General features: G+C 34.5%; 1 long non-coding RNA gene across 1 annotated transcript; it reads right to left on the reverse strand.

Moving 5' to 3' along the window:
• Positions 1-415: 415 nt before the first annotated feature.
• LOC148127355 (uncharacterized) lies at positions 416-8768 on the reverse strand. The gene is made up of 3 exons (XR_015741506.1): positions 8602-8768; positions 3517-3626; positions 416-746 (listed from the first exon to the last, which is right to left on the reverse strand). It is a non-coding gene; the product is annotated as an uncharacterized LOC148127355 (long non-coding RNA).
• Between the last annotated feature and the right edge of the window lie 4848 nt (positions 8769-13616).

Consider the following 13616-nt stretch of genomic DNA (forward strand, 5'->3'; position numbering starts at 1 on the left):
TACACATATGGCATATATACATAGGATTAAATAGTGTATTTTGGATGTTCAGTAGTAGTAAATAAATAGAGAGGGAAATTGTATCTCTGAGGAGAGGGGAGGCCAGGCAAGGTACCCCTTGAGTTGAGTGATATCAAGTTGGCCACTCCCACTCAATCACATGACCACCCAGCACACCCACCCAGTCACATGATCACTAAATAAGCCATGCCCATAGAACCGGTAGTAAAAAAAATTTGAAACCCACCACTGGTTCAAACAATTGACCAGGTCATAATTTCAAAAACAATAAATTAATAAAAAAACATCAAGTAGTCAACAAACAATAAATAAAAAAGGAAAAAGGAGGAAAATTCAGGGCATTTAATAATCGGACTATGCATAAGTAGTGAATATAGAGAATGGTTCTGATGAACAGAGAAAACTCTCTTGGTAAAGATCAAATAAATTTGACTTGAATTCATACCATCACAGAGATTTTCAAAAATGTTTAAACAGCTCCCTTCTCCAAATCACATGATGATAAAAGAGAGAGAAGTCGTAATGCATTCAAACCTAAAAGTTTATGTTGCTATTACTGTTTAATAACAGTGTATTTAGTTCTATACATTGTTGACTTGTCAGTCTGGTTTACTTTATAGGAGTGACAGCATGCCAATTGCAGGAGTTTTTCACATGCAGGAAGATGCTGGGCAGGACTTAAATTTCAGCTGATGGAATCATCAGTCATCACTCTTCTGTAGTGGCTTTAAAATTGTATGGACAGAGAGAAAACAAACAAAATGGTTAGGTTAAAATGGACACAAAGAAATAGTCACAACACTATACAATATAAGGTATTGTGGACTAAATCTATAAAATCTATTCCAAGGTTACCTTAAAAAGAAAACTAGTAGGAAATTTATTACAAATGGAATATAATGCTATCAATAATGGTCAAGTTAGACAAATCATGATGTAATAAATGTTGGAAGGGCCATGAAGTAGAAAGAACATTGTACCACTGGTGATGGACATGCTAAAAAAATTCAAAAATGCAAAAGATATACATATTGAAAAGATATACATAATGCATTGCAGAAAAATTTGGAATTTAAATTTGAATGAAACCTCAATTTTTCTTTCTAGGTATAATTCTAGAAAACAAAAAACACCTCAATTTAATGAGATGCATGCTCACAGCAGTGAAAGTAAACTTTGCCCAACATTGGAAGAAAAATGCAATTCCCAACAATATTTGATTGGGAACTTAAACTTGGAGAATATGCAACAATGGCAAAATTAACAGTATATATTTCCAAAAGACGTTTAACCAAAAATAAAGCAAGAATGGTTCCCATATATACCATACATCACACAGCATGGCAAATATAATCACTTGCAGTCTGGCTTCTAAGGAAACCCAAATGTTTATGAATATTATAAATTAGCAAAAGCATAAAAAAGAGGAAGATAGAAATGAAATAACCTTATTTTTTTACTTTTTTATTTCACTTTATTCTTTTGCATTTTAATTGTTGACAAATTTGCTTTATTCTTCCTTTTTCAACAAGCAAAACAATATTAAATAACAATGCAATGGATAACTTCATACTAGATAATTAGCTTAAGACCAAAATCTTTATTGTACAGCAAATACTTTGCAGCAGTTTTTTAATGCAATGTTCAGTTCTGGATGAAAAAGCCAAATGATCTATGCTCATCAACATTGACATTTTAAACCATAATTATTATTGATATAATATGACTTTTTCTTTTTATCTTCAATAGCTGTCTAAACATTAGAATATTAATAATCTTAGTCAATACTGTACAAATACCTCTGTACTGAAACATTATAATATATTATGTAAGTTTCACAATAATATAATTCAGGGTGTCCAACCTTGGCAACTTTAAGACTTGTGGACTTCAACTCCCAGAATTCTGGGAGTTGAAGTCCACAAGTCTTAAAGTTGCCAAGGTTGACACCCCTGATATAATTGAATATATTTCTATTTACATTTCTTTATATATATAAAGGCATTATATATAAGACAGAAACACAATACTAACTGATTCTGGGTATGGAGTAGAGTAACTCCAGTATGCTGAGAGAGTAACATGTTTCAAGACAGCAAAATTTCTTGCTGTCTCAAGAATGGGAGAGAAGCAGCACAACACAGTTGTGGCCATGATCTGACAGTTTAGCTTTAATACAGAAAAGGCCTCATTGGTTAATGTGGGTTTAATAAAACCATCCATCATTAGGCTGTGCAAAACTGAGAATCTTTTGACTGTGATATTTTAAAAACCAGTAGCATCCCACCCCTGCTTGGAGGTCTTCTAGTCCAAGCCCCTGTTCAAGCAGGAGATCCTATACCATTTCATATTAGTGACTGTCAGTCTCTTCTTAAAAACTTCCAGTGATGAAGCACCTACAACTTCTGATGGCAAGCTGTTCTACTGGTTAATTTTCTTCAGTGTTTCTCCTTAACCGTAGTCAACCGGGCTGCCCAAATTACTTAGTTAAAAAACCATGCTGGGAACAAATCCCCCATTATGTCTAATAATTAGATAGATGTTGTGGCTAACTATTGGTAGTAGAATAAGATTGTACAATAAAAGAAATAATATTCACATGTATTTCTTCATCATACTAACAACAATAAGCATACTCATAATTCACCATAGAAACTCCCTTCCCATCATTTTTTGGGGTAGAGGGAAATCAAATCTGTTTTCTTTTCTATCAAGAAGAATGGAAATGCTTTATGAAATAAATGTCTAGAAAGTGTGGTCACAGAACTAGTTAATTAAACAAAGAACAGAATAGTATAGTTTTCTACCTTCTCAGTAGTTTCATTCTTTAATATTCTATGTCTCAGTGAACAGAAGAAAGGTTCAAAGAAAAAAGATAAATATACAGTACATACATTTTCTTTAACCAACAGATACAAGGTCTCTTTGTTAGCCAGGTGTTTCTTTTGCAGAAAGGCCTATAACACTGGGGTAGTGGGATCTGAAGACTATTTTCCCTGCAATAAGCCACTTCACTGAAGAAAAAAAGGGAACTGGAAAAAATATTTGCAGGAAATAATGAGGGAAACAAAGGGAGGTGGGTAACTGGAAGGATAAGTAATATTTACCGTATTCAGACTTCAGACTTCAAAAACCATGCTTAATATGAACATTAATATATATCATTTCAGTTTCTTCTGGCATTGATAGCTCCCAAACTTCATTTGGGAACCCCAGCTCTGGGTAAAAACCTGGTTAATTTGCTAATCTAGGTATTAAATAGAATTATAAAAGTGAAATGTTTCAAGGTTTTGATTTTTTTTGCAGTCATTTCTGGTCAGGATTATCAAGAAGGTGCTCAGAAAAAAAAATCCCCATCATTAGTCCTGTCTCAACAGCTCATTTAGTTTAGTCTGGCAAACCAAGTGATTGATGATTGTCTTCCTGTGGTAACAGATGCAAGCATCCATGCTGGTTTTGTTAGGTCTTTCAGTAATCTCTGGTGCTTGATGGTACCTTGTGGGATGGGTCGCATTCATCTTTCCTTGCTTAGAACTCAAAGGGGTGCTAACAAGAGTTTCTATGTAGCATTCTGTCTTCTCCTGCCTTCTCACTTTGTTAGCTCTCTGTAGGAGATAGTAAATACAAGATCTGTCAGGGTTTGCTGTTTTTTCATTTGTTTTCTTTAACTGCTAAAAGAAAATTGCCAAATGACCAAGTAGCTTGCTATTCACAGGGCTGCCTAAATCTTCTAGTGAAAAATCTGTTTATCTGGATTATCCTACTAATTATTATATAACAACGATCTTCTATCACATAATATGATATATACAACAAAATTTCATTTCAATGTATGCTGATTAGGGTATATTTAAAGTGATAATAAAGTTATTCTAACTTTACCAAAAGGAGCTGCAGAGAATCACTGAAATGGGAAGCTGCATTGTATTTCAGACATAAAGTATACACAATACATCTATGTAAATAGATCACATTGTTATCAGTGAATGGTAAGCTTCTCGGAAATATGGTAAGCTTCTCCATTTTTCTTCAAACTGAGGAAAATCAAAATTATACTGAGACCTAGTAGATGAAGAAGTCCATGAAATATAATTTTGATTGATGATAAATAATGTAAATGTTGATGGAGACACAGCAACTTGGTTAAAGACACTTAGTTTATCAGACAAAAATCTACCATCACTTACTTGCCCCAGCTCCTGTCTACTTAGCAGTTCAGAAGCATGGAAATGTGAGTAAATAAATAGGTACCACTTCAGTATCTATATAACAGGTAAACAGAACCGTTCAGCTGGCCACATGACTACAGAAATGTCTTTGGACAACATGGCTCCATTGGCTAAGAAACAGAGTCGAACACCAATTCCTAGAATGAGATATGACTTGACAGGGGAAACCTTTTCCTTTATCTTTATATAGTTGTTTATCTGTCTATCTAGAATGAAGCTGATCTTTTTGGACTGCCTTTCAAAAATCATTAAATAATTATTTTTGCTATTTTTATGATTGCCTTTTTATTGTTTTATCAGATTATTTTATTGCAATTTTATTGTTCTCATTAGTACACCCCTTTGGGCTCCTTTAGCACGAAGTGGAATATTACTCTAAAACTAATGTCAGAAAATAAATAAGTGAATAAGTGAAACTAATATCTATTCAAATGGATTCCAATTCTTTGAATGTAATGAAAAATGATGCACTTTGACCACACCAATGCTTTACTTCCTACCTTTGAGGATACTATAAAGAAAACTTCTTGAATGTTCTGAATAGTGAGGGTGATTTAATGACTTTGTACTTGGATGGAAAAAGAAAGAGAAAAATCTGGCTCTGCTTCTCAACCATTGTTTTATTAGCTTCATACAAAGGCAAGAAATATCCATAATATAATATAAGCCATTGATATTGTCTGCAACATCTTGACTTTTGAAAAAGCTATTTTTGGACCTCTTTCAAAACTATTGTAGTCATGGAAGTGAGCAAACACATGTCGATAACGGCTGTGAAAAACCTATGCTCTGAAACTAGCTTGGTATGAAATTACGAAAGTTAGAGGGAGACATTGGCAGCAGAGGCCTATTATGAATATATATCCATTATGCAGAGAAAATGCAACTGTCTGCAAATGGCTAAATGAGTTGAACAAGCAGACTAAGGCCAAGCAGAAGATTCCTAAACCACAAGCGACAAGGAACGAGCAGCTTAACCTGCATATGAATCTTCGGCCTGATCAGGTTTCAGTCAAGTTACATTTTCACACTAACACAAGATTGGTTTTTATATATATATATATATATATATATATATATATATATATATATATATATATATATATATATATATATATATAGAATATATATATATATATATATATATATATATATATATATATATATATATATATATATATATATATATGGATCTTTGGTTGTTGGGTTTTCTCGCGTAAGATTCAAAGTGTCTAGGCAACGCGATGAAGTCTCATTCATCATCTTCAGGCTTCTGTCTCCGGCTCTGTGCTTACTCTGAGAAGCACAGAGCCGGAGACAGAAGCCTGAAGATGATGAATGAGACTTCATCAAACGTGCCTAGATACTCGAATCTTACGCGGAGAAAACCCAACAACCAAAGATCCATATATATATATATATATATATATATATATATATATATATATATATATATATATATATATATATATATATATATTCTATTTCTATAGCTGCCCAACTTAATCAAGTGATGCCTGAAGGTGCAAGTGAGTTTTCATCTCACAGTGTTTCTCAAACATCACAATTTTAAGGTGTGGTCACCCACATGTTCACCCATGCTGAAGTGGAGAAATATGAAAAGCATTATTGAATAATTATGGTCTTTGTATAAGAATGACTTGGAGAACTTTGACACTCACCCCACTCCAAGCCAACTTTATCCTCTGATGCAAGGGTGTCAAACTCATGATGACATGTGGTTGTTCTGTCAACTCTGAAGCTGGTCTGACTGAGACCATCTCGGAGGTTTCAGTGTTGCCACAATGGTGCTGAGGGATAGGGAAGCAGGAATAGAGATAGCCAAAACCAAATAGTTCCCCCTGAGAACCAAGGACATTCCCACAAGTGGCTGAAAAGAGGAGGAGTGAAGTTTCCAAGCAACCAGACAGCCCTTTGATTGGACCATGTGATTGATTGTTTGGGAAAGGGGGGGAAATCTTTACTTTTAATAAAGTGAAAACCTCGGGAATCTTTAGAGTCAGTTTTCACTAGTCTTTGCCAATATAATATGTCCAATAAATCTGTTCTTTGAGGAACCTGCTTGCCTCGGAGTTCTGTTTGCTATGGAATTATTATTTGGAACCCTGACAGGCATATGATATATCACATTTTTCCCCTTCACTAAACTGGAGGTGGGCATGGTGAGCACATGACGCAACCAACCCATGGGCCATGATGCAACCACCCGTGCTATAATGAATCAGAATATGTCTTGCCATTTTTGCAGAAATATATTTTCAATTTCTGACAGTGTCTTGAGAGGAAAAAAGACAATTGTTTATGCTTTGTCTTTCATAACATACATAACTGTGTTGTAAATATAGCTTAAGTGTATCATGTTTCATAGCACATATTTAATTAGCATTTCAATTCTTAATCTGAAGCAATATTATTAAGTCAACTTTATTTTCATATACATTGTACTTTCTGAATGGAAGATTTTTTTCTCTCCTTCTCACATCTCTTGCTTCTCTTTTTTGACTTTTCTTCTCCAGAACTTATCTCTATGTCACATTTAGGCTGCTGCAAAAACTCATTTATAATTTAATAAATTAAATGAATAATGTATTTAAATATTTAAAAATCCTTCTCCCATTTGAATATATAGCTCTATTTCTCAGTCATTCCTACCTGCAACTTTACATTAACAATACACACAGAGATTTAACCAATTTATACCTGTCATAATACATAGGCTCATAGAGGTTTATAAATAATTACATGTAACAGAGAAAACAAAATAAATCATTAAATATATTACTCAGTTAATGATCAGTTGTTCAGGAAATGTTCAGAGTTATGATGGCACTGAACAAGCGGGGGGAGGGTGTTTACAACTGATCCTTGAGGTCCCAGCCATTCCAACCCCGCTGTGTTTATGTGATTGTGAACTAGACACTGGTAACTGGCTTGCATTTATGATAGTTGCAGCATTCCATGGTCACTTGATTGTGATTTGGGATTTTTTTTGTTGGCTTTCCACAGGAAAAATCAATGGAGAAGCCAGCAGGGAAGATTGCTTGCAGACACTCACCAAATCTTGCTGCACTCAAGCTACATCTGACCATTGGAATGGCCCCAGCTATCATGTACCCTCATGTATTCTTCCCCACTGGCACCAGTCACATCAAATCCTGCTGCACCCCCTCATCTCTTTTCCATCTGACCTATCGGCCAGCTGGCCTGCTTGCAGACTGCGTGGAACTTGCAATTTCCAGTTGGTTTTCCCATTGCTTTTGGTTGTTGAAAAATGAAAAGAACTTACATAATGACCACAATCCTTGTTTAACAATGGTAACAGGGACTGCAGGGATTAATAAATTATATAATTTCAGAATGTGTGTGTGTGTGTGTGTGTGTGTATCCTCAATCACTACCACTACCAACAGTGCCCCATAAAATCAAACAGTCCTGATTATTCTGTTGCTAATCATAGGCTCTCCAGAATAATTCAGGTTTCAAAGTTTATAGAAGACTGAAACTGCTATATGAGCGTCATCACTTTGGAGGAATTTTAACTCCAAGGAAATCTATTACAACTGGAGTAAGGGCAAAGGTTAAAATTCCTCTCTGGATTTCAAATTCCAAACTAGAGCTCAATCAGAATTAAGTTTATATTTATGCAACTTTTTCTAAACAGTAGTCATGCAAGAATCACTTATAATTTAGTAGTATAATTTGATCACCTAATTTATATAGAAAGAATTTCTTCCTTAGCTAATGCAGATTTTTATGTGTCTGTCAATCTCTTTATGTGTCTTATGTGTCTGTCATTCTTTCTTCTATAGACTCCTAACTAATATCTAAAACAGTAATACAAACATTTGTGGGTGCAGGTTACAGTATCTGCCAGCCCTCATTTTGTGGTTCTAAACAATATAGAATATGGCTGGGACCAAAAATGTGGGCATTTTTCCCATTAGGAAAGTTAATGAGCAAAATGACTTTAGCAATTCATTTAGGTTTTATCTTTGGGGGCATCATTCTTCTACTGTATATGAGTTACAAACTTTGTAAAAGTATTTATTTTTCCCTAGAAGCCAAACACAATATATAATATAAGTGCTGTAGGCTGGCGTGCAAGAATCATGAACATTTTTCCAACGCATAGGCCTGCCTGCCTATCATCCTGCTTGCCTACCTACCTGTGTACCTAACCTAATTATCTACCTATTACCATCACAAAATCCACAGACGATTAACTATTAATTTTGAAAGTCCTGATGATGTTGTGTCTTTTCTAGAATAAAATACATCTTACCTAAAAGTAATCAGTGGGTGTGGAAAAACAGGGAAAGAGGACGATTACCTTCATATCCTAGGTGTGTGAATCTCAAATGCATCTGGTTCACCAATGTAACACAGAATCCTGAATTAAGTAGAACCAGCAAGATTCTTCTTATTTCTTATGGATACTTGAAACTTTCTAATTTCAGATTTTGAAAGTTCCGGTTTCCTCCGTAGTGTCTGATATGATTGCAATTGGTAGACAGAGAGCATCGCCAGGAAAGGATTAGCCCTGGAGATCAGATTGGAATGAGTTTTTCTATTGCTATTTCTGCTAAGTCTGCAAAGATATGTCTATTTATAAGACGAAGCCAAGCTCAGCTGCATATGACCTTAACTGTGAACTTGTTTAATTTGAGATCTTGGTGATGCAGAGAGAACAGCATTTCACAGTGCTGTCCTAAATACATGAGTCCAAAAAGAGACAATTCTTTTAAATCCTTTAAAAAAATTAAGTCAGCAAAAACACAGCCTATAGACTATAGACTCACAGGAACTATATGGCTTGCGAGGCATAGTCATTTTTTTCATATTGTACACAGGGGCTGTCTAGACAACCTTCATATGAGCATTTTTGATGTCAGCTTGGAGACTTAGCACAGCTATTCATTTGTATTGATACTGTACTAAGATTTTCACTCTTTTTCTTTACAGATACGACCTAAATATCTGTTTCACCATCTTCAGTAAAAATGGATAAAAGGGTAACTAAGAATTTTTCCCATAAAGACTTGCTAAATTGTATAAATGTAATGTTGCATCTAATAGCTATAAAAAAATTGGGATTTCAGAAGCGGAGCTAAACTGGCTTATAGTTACAGTTACCACATTTCTAGTGCAACAAAAGTGATGAAAGGGTCAATTCATCACAGGGTATAAACGCAATATGGAAAAATTAGAAGGATAAGGTGAATTATGTACATGAGACAATTAAGATTGGAAATAAACAACAATGACAATGCAGAAAGTATTTAAGATACAAATATTAATAAAGAAATTCACTTGTCCAATTGTCTTTGAATATGGAGTTTTGAGTCCTGCATTCCAATATAATAGTTAATAATAGTTATGAACAGATAATTAAAAATATTCATAAGTAGAGTCTAGGAGGCAATAGTAAAGGCAAATATTTCAAATGTTTATGTGGATTAATGTTTGTATGAATGCACATATATTAATACAACTTAATAATCAACTTTTCCTCTTTGTTATAAGCTAATTTGTTAAAATATGGGCACAAAATATTATGTTGCAAACGTTTTCAGTGGAAAACCTCATGTGCTCTTTCCTTTTTCTTAAAAGCACTGGGATTTAAAGTCTGTGAATATGAAAATAATTCCTATGCTATGAAATCTAGCTTGAGCCAAAATAATGCAGATTTGCACTTTTTTTTCTTCTTATAGCAACCATACACGGAACATGTCTTAGACTAATTCAGTTCTGAACTGAAAGTAGCCGTTCTGTAATGTGTCAGTTTCTGGTTCATTTCTCTTTTCTTTTTCCTTTTTCCTTCTGTATTCTCTTTCTTCTGATTTCCCAAATATTGAAACTGATGGCAAATAATATAGAGTCAAAACCAAATACTGTATTTTAATGTGACTTACTTCAGAATGTGTTAATCATTCCAAAAACAATTTCTTCTTTCATATCTTTCTTGAAAGATGTCTTTCAGGGGGAAAAAAACCCTGCATGTAATATTTGTGGGAAATCCATTTTTTGATCCATATCAGTTTCAAATACTCTGCAATATGCATAAACTGGCAAAACAACTGTCAGTCTGCCATTTTCTACATTTAAATTATGACTCAGGACCTACATTCAAATTCTAAATTAAAGGTAAAAGTTTATTTTTCAATCTTTCTAGAGCACTGCATAGAATTCAAAAGGGGCATAGAATGTATTAGCTTGAGTGAACAACTCAATTAAAGCAGCTATATTAAAAGTCTTTCTGAGAGAATTGGGCAAAACTTGGACTTAGTGATTTCTAATGTCCCTTTCAATGTTTCAGTCCATGATTCTGTGTCACCGCTGAAAGATTCATGTAGGTGTAGAAAGTGACAATTAATGTGATAGACAGCACTAAGCATTGCTTTGCCTGGGGTCCAATATGTGAGGGAAGGCAGAGTTAGATAAGACGGTAAAAATCTTCAATGTTAAACTTACTTCTTGCATTTATTAAATTGTAGCCTTCTTAAGACTTCAAAAATTATTAAAAAGAAAATTAAAAGAATAGCACAGAGATCTCAAAAGTGGATATGATTATCTGATCTGCATTAATAAAATTAATTAATTACAATTAAATTGTACTTTATTCTTAGTTTTAAATGTCAGTTTGTCTCTTACTAGTACTTTTCAAAAATAAATAATGCCAAGTAACTATATCTCAATGTTTTAGAAATAATGCTTTAGTTGCACTGCATTTTCACTATCTCACAACCTTCTGACCACAATCTTTTGACAGATCTATGCCATGTGGACCACGTAGAAACATAAGGAAGAATCAGTTTACCTTCTCGTTGTGAGATTGTTGGCTTTGTCTTCTGAGCACCTTGGCTATTTGACTCTTAATATGGTAGATATATCTCTATTCCAGTGGTGGGATTCAATTTTTTTTTACTACCAGTTCTGTGGGCATGGCTTGGTGGGCATGGCAGGGGAGGATACTGTAAACTCTCCAGTCAAAGGTGGCATTTGCTGGTTCTCCGAACTACTCAAAATTTCCGCTACTGGTTCTCCAGAACTGGTCAGAACCTGCTGCTTTATTCTCAGCAATTAAGGATGCTAAGGTTGGCTGGAAAGCTGATAGTCTGGGTTCAATACCCAAGCACCATGAGACAGGGTGAGTTTCCATTACTTGCCCCAGCTCCTGCCCACCTAACAGTTCAAAAGCATGAAAATGCACCAAATGACCATGGAAATGTGTTCATACAACACTGGATCCCTCAGCTAAGAAATGGACATGATTGGAAAGGGGAAACCTTTACTTTTACCTTTACCTGAGCTTTTGTGGCACAGTGGTTAGAATGCAATACTGAAGGCTAACTCTGCTGACTGCCGGCACTCCAATCCTGACTGGCTCAAGGTTGATTCATCCTTTCATCCTTCCAAGGTCAGTAAAATGGGGACCCAGGGTATTGGGCAATATGTTGACTCTGTAGACTATTTAGCTTTTTCTGTATATAGTTATAAAAAGCTGTTTCACTGGACTTTGTTATAGGTAGATTTCAATCCTCCAGATATTCTCATATCCTTTTTCCAACAGATAGGAAATATATTCACTTGTCAAAGAAATGTATGATTAACAACAACATAGCTGGAGTATAAGGATTATCCGCAGATATAGTGGAAATGAAAGAAATGACACTTCACATTCTAATTAATAACTTCCTGTAATTCAGCATTTTCACTGTTTTTAAGGCAACAAATTTACATAACAATGAACTAGCTGTTAGATATATGAATACACCATTATATCAATAAACATACTCATTGGAAGAGGTAGGAAGATTTAAAATGCAGTGAAGTGATATGTTCCTTCACTGCATATCTAAAATACTGTAAGTATGATCAATAACTGGCAATACTGCAAATTATCATACAATCAAATAGAAATAATTACATAAAAAGATTTTTACAATGATCATAATATTGTACATTTTTAAAGATAGATTGAAGTTGCAATTTTAGTTTATAATTATTATTTTAAAAAATTAGAATTGTTAGTTTTTAAAGTGGGAAATTAAGATTAACAGTAACAATTAACCTGTTACAGAATAACACCAGCAAAACTTAATATATTTTAAAATTAAATTTAGTTTATTGAAAGTATAAGAACATTCTAACAAATCAACTACAGTTTTTCTTAAATAGCTAAATTCAACTTTCCTTGTAATTAGGAAATGTGGAAAGAAAATTAAAGACCAAAATGTACATCAGATCTCTCAATTTCTTCCTGTTATTATTATGGTTCATTGCACAGTCAGCCAGATGTTCTGACTGGATTTGGCAATTTTATTCACCTATCAAGTTCTTTCCAAGGATCTGGGATAGACAGATGTAGAAGTTTTACATATATTGTTGCAAGATGTAATTTGTTCCAAGCAAAGCTGCCTTTTGCAATTGACTAATGGTGAATAATGTCAATGCTGATGGTGTTCAAGTTGTACTCCAGTTATTTTGGCATTGCACCCAAGCTGCCTATTACTACTACTTGCTTTTTTTGCCATAGACATTCTATTTCAATTTGCAGGTCTCTGTATTTGGTTGTTATAATAGTATATTGCACAGTTGTTTAGGCTGGCGTTGGTATTTTTATTCACCTGTAGATAGGCACTTTTTTGTTTTTTCTTTTGGTAAAAGTGTAGAGTGTATAGTTCTCATAAATTTCAAGTTATTGAGAAAGTCCTTTTGTGCATCAAGTGCTCCAATTAATAACAACAGATTTTTTTTTCATAAGTATTTAGCTACAATCTTCAAGCTCCGATATTTCATAATTATTTTCACTAATCCTTGCATCACCCAGAATACCACTGTCCATGAACAGACTTTCTTCATTCCAATAAGTGCTGTATCAGTCTCCTCCTCCTCCTCCTCCTCCTCCTCCTCCTCCTCCTCCTCCTCCTCCTCCTCTTCCTCCTCCTCCTCCTCCTCCTCTTCCTCTTCCTTCTTCTCCTCCTCCACCTCATTGTTATTTACACAAAAATGTCAAATCATAGCTGCTAGCTCTTTAGCTGGCATTGACATTCATACATATAAAGTTCTTTCAAAACCTAGCCTGTTGTGATGTTTTGATGTAGTGTGTGTGTGTGTGTGTGTGTGTGTGTATAATATGCAAAATATAAATTAATATACATATATGTTGTGATTCCGGCACCAGCTACAGGTTTTTTGAATGAAAGTTCCAGCGAGGAGGACTTGTATGAATCAGCAAGTATTAGTGATTGCAATGATGATGAGGAGGCGAATGTTACGAGGGAGGTCACATTTGATTTGCAGGACCGGCCTGAACCTTCAACCTCTTCGGCTTCTCAATCAGGT

This window comes from Pseudonaja textilis, chromosome 2 (assembly GCF_049901715.1).
Source record: "Pseudonaja textilis isolate UNSWEBS1 chromosome 2, rPseTex1.2, whole genome shotgun sequence".
In the NCBI taxonomy this organism is placed as follows: domain Eukaryota; kingdom Metazoa; phylum Chordata; class Lepidosauria; order Squamata; family Elapidae; genus Pseudonaja; species Pseudonaja textilis.